This window comes from Sparus aurata, chromosome 8 (genome assembly GCF_900880675.1).
Source record: "Sparus aurata chromosome 8, fSpaAur1.1, whole genome shotgun sequence".
NCBI lineage: Eukaryota > Metazoa > Chordata > Actinopteri > Spariformes > Sparidae > Sparus > Sparus aurata.
The window spans coordinates 17,996,287-18,005,162 of NC_044194.1; the positions used below are offsets into that span (position 1 = coordinate 17,996,287).

At 42.1% G+C, this 8,876-nt stretch overlaps 1 long non-coding RNA gene across 1 annotated transcript in view; it reads right to left on the reverse strand.

Moving 5' to 3' along the window:
• LOC115587105 (uncharacterized) overlaps nucleotides 1-106 on the reverse strand; it is a 48,471-nt gene extending 48,365 nt beyond the window's left edge. Inside the window, exon 1 of the long non-coding RNA XR_003984969.1 lies at nucleotides 10-106. This is a non-coding gene — a long non-coding RNA (uncharacterized LOC115587105). The remainder of the gene's footprint in view (nucleotides 1-9) is intronic.
• Between the last annotated feature and the right edge of the window lie 8,770 nt (nucleotides 107-8,876).

An 8,876-nucleotide genomic window follows, 5' to 3' on the forward strand; every position in this document is an offset into this window, starting at 1 on the left:
ACGACTTACTTGTCTCATCGGGCTCCTTTCTGGAATTCAATGGAGTTTGCCATCATCCATAAGCATGTGAATTCTAGCTTTGGGTTAAAGCAATGAGGTCGCCTGTGACTGTGCCGAGATGTTTTGCTTGAATGCTCCTTGACCTCAGACTGTCTGGAGGCTCTTTGCACACTAAGCCATGCTTATTTGTAAACAGAATGCCATGCTGAAGTTCTCCAAGCTCGCCCCTCAGCCTCTGAATAAGGCCACTTTGCACAAAGAGACCATTCTTACTGGTGTTTGGACCCCATTCCTGTTTCACTTTATACTTGCGGTAGAGGCCTCCATTTGCTTTGGATCGTAAAGTGGGACTATTTCTTACATAAAGCATTAATCAGTGGATTGTGCTTTAAGTGAATGACTTGAAAACTTCATCCCAGTAGTTTTTCATAGTGCCCGGACCACCAACCTCACTGACAATACAACCCATAAAATGGTGCATGAAATCAAACAAGATTGTAAACCAAAACTGGCACCGGACCTCAAACTCTTGGCTGTCGCCAACTTTCTCACATTCTCCCTCGTGCTAGTCTGTTAACTTTGAGAGCTGCCTCCTAAGGAAAACATGTTCATTAAATTCCCAGCAGGAGGCCCTACGTGGGCTTCACCCTGTCATTGACAGATGCATGAATGACTCAATGTGCGTCTGGATTTGTAACCTGCGAGGGCTTAAGAAAAAAGCCTGGGAGACAATGGCAACTGAGGCTGAAGCTACACAGCCTTCAGTCTAAACAAAATCTCATTGTTCCTGTTTTCCACAGTTTGGGGGTAAGGCATACCCTCACCCACCTCCCCCAACACCAAAAGACTCCCAGAACCTCAGTCCGCTGTCCTACCCCAGCCTCTGTATTCCACCAGCTCTGAGTGCTTTTAATGGGGCCGGTAATTAAACAGGGCTGCCTCTCAGTTTCTGCAGCTCCATGGGGGGAGACCCTCCATGAAATGCACTCCTCATTCTGAGTCCAGACGGCAGCTGATGAGGGATTATCTGCTGGCAGAGGCATGGCATACTCCCCACCATAATCTTCAATTAGTTCAGTTCACGGTGATGTGTTGGGTGGACCTGCCACTGCCCTTCCCACGGCTTCTTCATAAACATCACACCAACGTATTGACAAAATGTACGTTGTCATGTTTTGTCTGATTGGTTGGAGAAATTAGCTTGAAATGTCATTGTTATATTTTGGGGAAAAAAAAGTGTAAAGAAACGAAATGTTTATGTGCAGTGATGGAATGTAACTAAGTACATTTACTTGTAATTGTAATTGTATGTATCATTTTACTTTTACTGGGACTCTTGATACTTAAATGTCTTATTTATAATATTCAGTCAAGTGCCTGCCAGTTTGTTGCACTACCTAACGTTGCTAATGCTAGCTAACTTTGACATCCGTAATGGTAGTTAGCGGAAATTAACGCTAATGCTGCTATCCCTAGCTAATGTTAGCATTGATATCGCTAGCTGGAACCAACTGTCAGAATTCTTACACAGAGTTGAACAAAACAAATCATCTAAATCTTTCAGGACTCTAAAATCATCAATTTACAATCATAATAATGTTTGTAAGGAAAAGAGAGACTTTTATTCTGCAACTTTCTACAAGGTCTGTAGCTGTATTATTTTTAAAACATAATCTGTGTACATAAAAATCTTATCAATACGACTTTTAATTGAATTAATTGCCAGAAATTTACTTTTTACTTTTGACGCAGACATACGTCTGCTATCAGGTACTTTAAGAAAAGTAGCCAACTACTCATATGGGTGACTTGAACTTTCACCAAAATAATATTTAACACAACATCTGTAATTTTAGTCAGGTATGACTTTTTGGTACTTTTTACACTGGTTCTTTAAATGTAAAGTACCAACAATCTTCAGAATTGTAATGTGTCCATTTTTGTGTAGATGATTTGCACTATTATTGAGCAGTTTCACCTCCCAAGATTTGTTCTCAATCATTTCATTTCAAAACATGTTTGACAAAAAGTTGAAACACGGCTTTCCTGAATTATAAATAATGGTCTTTCCATTCACTCATAAGATTGGCCAGGATGAAGTTCAAGTTCATTTACTCACATATCCATTTATTACAAGCAACAGGAGAAGGTATCCAACAACCTACGCTCTGTTACATGGGGCCAAATACTGGATGGATGCCTTGCGAGCTGTAATATAGCCACAATATGATGGTTAGGGTGAAATGAGTGTTTTACACCAGTTGCCTTTGACAGAGAGAAAAAACAGAACTAGATATATCTAATAAAGAACAAAGAGCACAAAATAAAAATAGCACATGGAAAAGACATAACCAGCCCACCAATCTCAGCTAATAAGGCTCAGGTTACTTTGCAGCAGCTACCTTACACTCTCTGAGGTAAAGCCTTTTAACAGGCATCCTTTACACCCATCTGCACTCTGTTCCATTTAAGTCTCGGTTCATTTACTAGAAGGTGTGTCTCCAATTACATAAAAAGGAAACCTGTTAATTACTTTGACTGAAAGATGTTTCCAAAAGCTCAGGTTGGAGGTCTAAAACACAGTTCAGTGACTTGATGAAACACAATACTAACTCACATACAGTACAAAGTTCAAGTGCAGCACCTTTAGCTGTTTAATACATAGTCTTTTAAGAGAATACTGTTGGGAATACATCTAATACACCAGCAGCAAATTATGAATAATGTCTGAGACGCAACAATCTAATTATAGTGCTATTTCCCTATTTAACCAAGAACTTGCAAAACATTTTCCATTTGAAAAAAATGTATCTTTCATCAGGCATCTCAAGTTCTGGGGCCTTGCATGTTAAAGCGAAAGTGGGTCTGTATTAAATGAACTGCAGTGTTTGGAGAGGAACACAATATTTTGTTGAACCAGTTCTCCTTGCTTTAACATCGCTCAAGCTTTTGTTGGAAAGTGTTGGCTCTGGTGCTGTAAGTCACTCATAGCGGTCTAATACCATGAGGCTGTTAAAGTGTGGGGAAATACAGGGTCTTTCGGTACATTAAAAATAACACGATAGGGATCTATAACGCCATCTTGTCAGTGCGAAGGTTATCTGATCCACTCGTCAAACAGCAAGGTGACAGCCAAATGGCTCCGACAGGGAGATTGTGAAATGCCACTTCTCCCGCTGTTGTTGATTAGCTTGTTTTCCATGGAAAGTCACCAACAAAATGTCTGGAAAAAAACCTGGACTTCGTCTCACATATGAAATGGCCAGTCCCAAGTCCTTTGAAAGCGGAGGCTCAGGGTGAACCAACCGATCGTCTGATCAGATGTTTAACACTGCACCACACTGCACTGACTTCAGCCTTAGCCGGATTGTAAAAAATACCCTAAAGTCATAGTTGAGACAAAGAAAAGATATCATTGAAATCCATCCAGTAGTCTTTCTGTATTCCTGCTGACAAACAAACCACCCAAAAGTGCAAATGGGTGAAAACGTAACCTCCTTGGGAGAGATAAAAATAAGAAAATACACGTGGAGGGCAGCGTATCTGCAGATCCAGACACCGTCACATACTTCTAGTGGGTTATGAGTGATGATTGAGAGAGATTACTTTTGTATTCAGCAAATTAGACACACTAACATCAGGCAAACGGGTCGTCAATGAGAGCTAGCTTTTTCAGCAGAGGCAGGTGCATTTCCATTTGTTTGAATGTTGATTAAAGTTCATCGTCCTTTTTGAACATATTAAATTAAATAATGTTTATGCAGTACAAATAGAACGTTTCAGCGTTTTATCTCTCGTCATGAGGGTTTGATTTTATGTGATAGCGACTTTGGGATTCATTTACTGAGTCAGACAGCATGAATTGTGAATTTAGATCTTGTTTATCTTCACCAGAGGCAATTAGTATGAAAGTATTTATTAGAAATTACTGCCACACGCGGAGAAAGCACAAGGCTTCCTCAGTCGACATGTTCCCACCATACTAATGCAGTTAACGGTTCAGTAAAGTGTGACAAGCACAGTCAGTCACTTTGTTTCATACAGGATAGAGTCACACATTGCATCGGCTCAGTGGGCTTTATAATCTGTACAGTAGAAACATAAAGAGGTGGATTTGACATTATATTTGTACTTACTTTATTTCATTCATTTCAAATAAAAGATTCCATACCTGGGGTCAACATCTAGTCACTGCAACTCTGAAAACACAACTAATAACCATCTTTTATAGCTCCAGTGCAAAACCATTCAGCTGGCGGTTTAGTCTAAGGTGCACAGCAGGTCATATTACATTATTATAGAAGGCGTAAAAAAAAACGCAGCAACACCCGCGGGGTGGGTCAAATTCATGGGGAGAAGGGTCATCTCAGGTAAAGTGATCACGTGTGCTCCCACCAGCACTTCAGGTCTGGCACTTCATCCTATTATTGTTGGGTGAAGCTTGACCATATGCTGGTTTTATTTGTTTTGGGGGTTTTTTTGCAAGAAAGTCAGCCTGACACTGACACGAGGCCAGAAATGCTGTGACACAAACACGACATGAGACTCCCCTCAGTTTACCTGTGACCTTCTTTTTAAGGACAAGACTGAAAAGGATGAGCGCGCATGCTGCCAAGTGTTTTTGTAGGTGTGTGTATGTGGGTCTTGTTTGTTTTCCCTCGGAGCACAGTGATAGGCTTAGATAGGCTGGCAGACGTGCCTTAACAAGATGTGGGGCATGCCTCGATAACACACACACACACACACACACACACACACAGATGAGTGTATTTTCGGTCATGGGACTCCGTGCACTCATTCACCCCAGCCACTGCAAATGGAAAACAGTCGGCTGCAGATTCGAATATCACAATATCACAGGAGCCCTGTTTTGTTTTGTTGCTTTTAGTCATACAAATATGTGCAAAATTAAACTGTGGCCGGAGCACATGCACTGCACACTTTGTGTCATGCATTCACTCTTGCATTCATGACTTGCATATATTTTCTCTGAGTTTGCTTGTGTCGGCGCACATGTGATCGTTGTATCTAATGTTTACCTCATGTGGCCCGGTCCTGTTGTTTGTCTGGGCATTACCGCATCTGATCCCTGTCAGTGCTCTTGGATCGTCTCTACTTGAGGGTTTTATGCCTCCAGCTGACCCAGAAGATCTTAGCCGTCTGTTGGGCCATCCCCGCAGCCCTGCTGTGGTTCTCTTACTCAACACGGCATGTGTTATTCATCACATGTTGTCGTGAGCTGTCAGAGGCAGCCATGACAAATGCTGCGTTTCTGTTTATGAAACAATCATGTTGGCCTCACTCTTCAAACCACCATTATCATCCACAGTTGACTGCTCTGCACTTGCAAAATCTGTTTTGTGGGCACGCGGTGCCATAATTCAAAGGCAGGAGGACGTTTCATTTGCGAAGTCAAAGAAATACGCCATTTTTCACTACACACCAGTGCTTTGAAAAAGCTTGGGAAAACAACAGGAAAGACACGAGTGTAATTAATGGTCAGACTTGTAGACTTATCTCAGAACAACAAACTCTTTCCCCCTTACAGTAAGTGACCTCAAAGAACTTACGACACGAAGCATTCAACGCTGGTCCCCGCACAATACGATTACTGTATATCTCTTTCAACCCCCCTGCAGCTCCCAGAGATGACAAACATGCATTGTCCTTCTCCAGAGCCAGAACAATCACGTCCTTTGTGTTGGAACGCTCAAGGGTCGGGCAAGGTCAAGGGTCTTTAAGAACTGGAGGACTGAAAAAAAAAAAAATGCACATGTGTGTGGAAAGGGAAGCAGGACTCATTCATGAGGCTTTTAATAGAAGCTCTTGCAGTGTATTTTACTGTAATCTCCCAATCCCCAGTTGAAATCGAGCCTCCTCCTTGTTTATCTTTATTTTGTTTTTGCATCAAAAATGCTCACAGGTCTAGTGATCAGACGAAGCCGTCCCTCTGTCACAGAGCTGTGCTGAAGATATTCCTGCTGCTGCACGGAGACAGTTTAGTCCCTCCCTGCGTCACTCCTTCGTCCCCTTCACCCCTCCTTCTCCACACAGGCTGAATCAGCACACTGGGCCCCCCGGTGTCGCTTTGCAATGGCATCACCACAAATTCGCTTTGGTGAGCCGGCCCCCGCATCGCCGACAGAGAGCTGTCTCCCCCAATGACAGAGCAAGAAGGGGGCAGAGTGGGCGGGAGATGAATTTGAAACAGCAGAGATGGCTCAAGTAAAAGAATCACTGAGTTTAGGAAGAAAAAAGTTTTGCTCAACTGAGATTTAAGGGGAAACAGGCCTAATAAATCAAACGGAGCTCATGGAGATTCTCTGTAATGTTGTTTTGGCTCTTGTTCTCATTTTGACATTTAAAAGACATCTGTATTCACTTTTTGCTGTGTAAAGACCACAGAGTATTTGTCATGATGGAATACATGGCCAAAGAGTAAATTCTAACCCTGCGTGATAACTATACATGAAGCGAAGGAAGGAGATCAGTGTAAATTGGCACATGTGAATATTACTCACTGAACTTCTATCTGACCCGTGTGATTAGAAGGGAGCTCGAGCAGCGGAGTTTACACGTGCAGCGAGTGGCAGAGTCGAGCAGTTTATGGCTCCGGGCTCTGCTCCGTTAAAAGGTGCGAATTGGTCTGGACACAGCAAAAGATTGATTGTGTACAGGGAGGGAAATCTGGTGCACACTCTCAGCATAATTTACTGGGTCACTGAATCTTGATTTTTATCTCTCTCAAAACCTTTGAAGCACTTGTGAGATATATAATCTCATTAGCAGCAGTATATTTCCTGGTAGTTTGCATCGAGAGGCCTGCCGACACATACAGAAACACCATATGGAGAAAGTTTAGTAAACTTTAGAGAAGTTAAAAAAGTCCAGTGAGCATAAATACACTGATATTTTAAGTCTATTTTAACATTAGTTGTATTTTTTCATTATTTGTCCATCACTTCAATCTGCAAGATAACATGATGCTCCTCGTTTGCAGAGATCCGGGAACATGGTGACTTAGTGGCTACAAAGTCTGTAGCCAAATCTATGAAAATAAAGCCCACATTTGTGATACACAATTTAAAGAATTCCTTTAACACGACAAAGTTGAACCCTGGTTGAACAAATCTGGCCTTTGAATTACTGTCAAAAAGGTTTGCACAGTTGGTTTAAGCTGCCGTCAAATTAGAATAAAAAGTGTATTTGTTGGGGACCATGGGGCAGTTAGTGTGACAGTGTGGGATAGACAAGATGAAATAAACTACGGTGTCCAAGTTTATCATTAATAAGGAAATAAGGAGGGCTCTTCATTTATTTTGCGACCCCTAGAGGCCATGGTAATTATCATGGCAGTGAGGGAGGAAGTCAGCCAAGGTAGTATAAAGAGGGACAAGTTTGTTCGCTCGTTCGTGTCCTTGGAGATTGGCTGATGGATGGTTGGGTCAGACACGCACAGGACTTTCATTCATGAGACCACTGTTCATGTCATGAGTCATTTTAACTTCATAATGTGGTTAAGTGACAACATGTACATGACGTAACCGAAGCTACATAAGTCATAAGTTACATAGTTATTTCAAGCCAAATCATGATGTTTTCCTAAACGTAACCAAACTGTATCTGTACACTGCAACAGTCATGTCGTTTTGGGAGTCACTGGCAATCAACCAATCAGTAGTTTAGGCGAGGGTGTGTTGCAAAACATATAGAATTCAGCAAAGACCCAACAGACTTCTCTGTTAACTGTGGCTGAGGAAATCCGAGCAGGGAAAGCCATCGCTTTCTCTCTAAAGGTTGAGTCACTCTTTAGCAAAGCTCTGAAAGCTAATGCTCCTCAGGCGGAGGGTGCTTGTACTACGGAGGTGCCTAAACTAATGCAGGGTGCTAATAAAAACCATGCCGCTCTGCAAGGTTTAAAAAAGTTTCCTCCAAGCAATCATGGACATGAATGACATTTCCTCACAGGGGAATAATCAGATTGTTCACTGCATTTGTGATTATTATTCAGTTTGTGTAAGTGGCCTGCACCACTGCATATTCCAGATTTTTCACGTCAAGCTGCATGCTATGAGAGGAGACAGTTTTGACGATTCATTCCGGTCGAGATCGGCCCGAGATTGTACAATTAAAACAGCGTATTTACATATGTTTGATGTTTAAGTGCTTTGTGCTACATGCTAAAACAGAGCCTGGCGCTGTAATGCACTCTGACTCGGAGCAGTGGGCACAATGTCTATCTTAGATCAAGCTCTTTTTGAATCTTAATAGGGGTACTGTTACTGCACAGTGATACGCCTGGTGGGACTGGGAGCGTGGGGTGTCCGAGCCAGACACTGTTTCAATCACAGGGCACGGCAGGAATTGGAGGAGATGTGTTCTTCTGAATGTAGAAGGTGGTGTGCAATCAAGAGTCAAGACAACCTGCGCCCCCTCACCCCCCCACACACAAAAAAAGCACTCTCTTGCACACACACATACACACAGTTGGCAATCCAATCCATGGTAGGGTTTGGCTGTAGTCAGGAAGTGCTAATGAAGTTATTAATGATATTCATGTGTGCAGTGGCGTGCAAGCAGGGACGGGGCCTCCATTAGCCAGCTGGTAGATGTGTCTCAACTTAGTTCATGGTGATTAATAAAATGGGGAACAAAAGAGAGAAAGAGACTTTCACCCAGAGCTTTGTCAAGTAAAATTGAGTGTGGAGATACTGCAGAAAAACAGAAGATACAAGGGAAATAGAATGGTCACTCCAAAAAAAAAAAAAAAAAAGAGAGAATACATACACATAGGTGTTGGGGCAAATCTTCCGAAATATACTTTTGATTGCACTAGATGGCTGTTTGGAAAGTTAAAGGTGCAATATGTATAAACC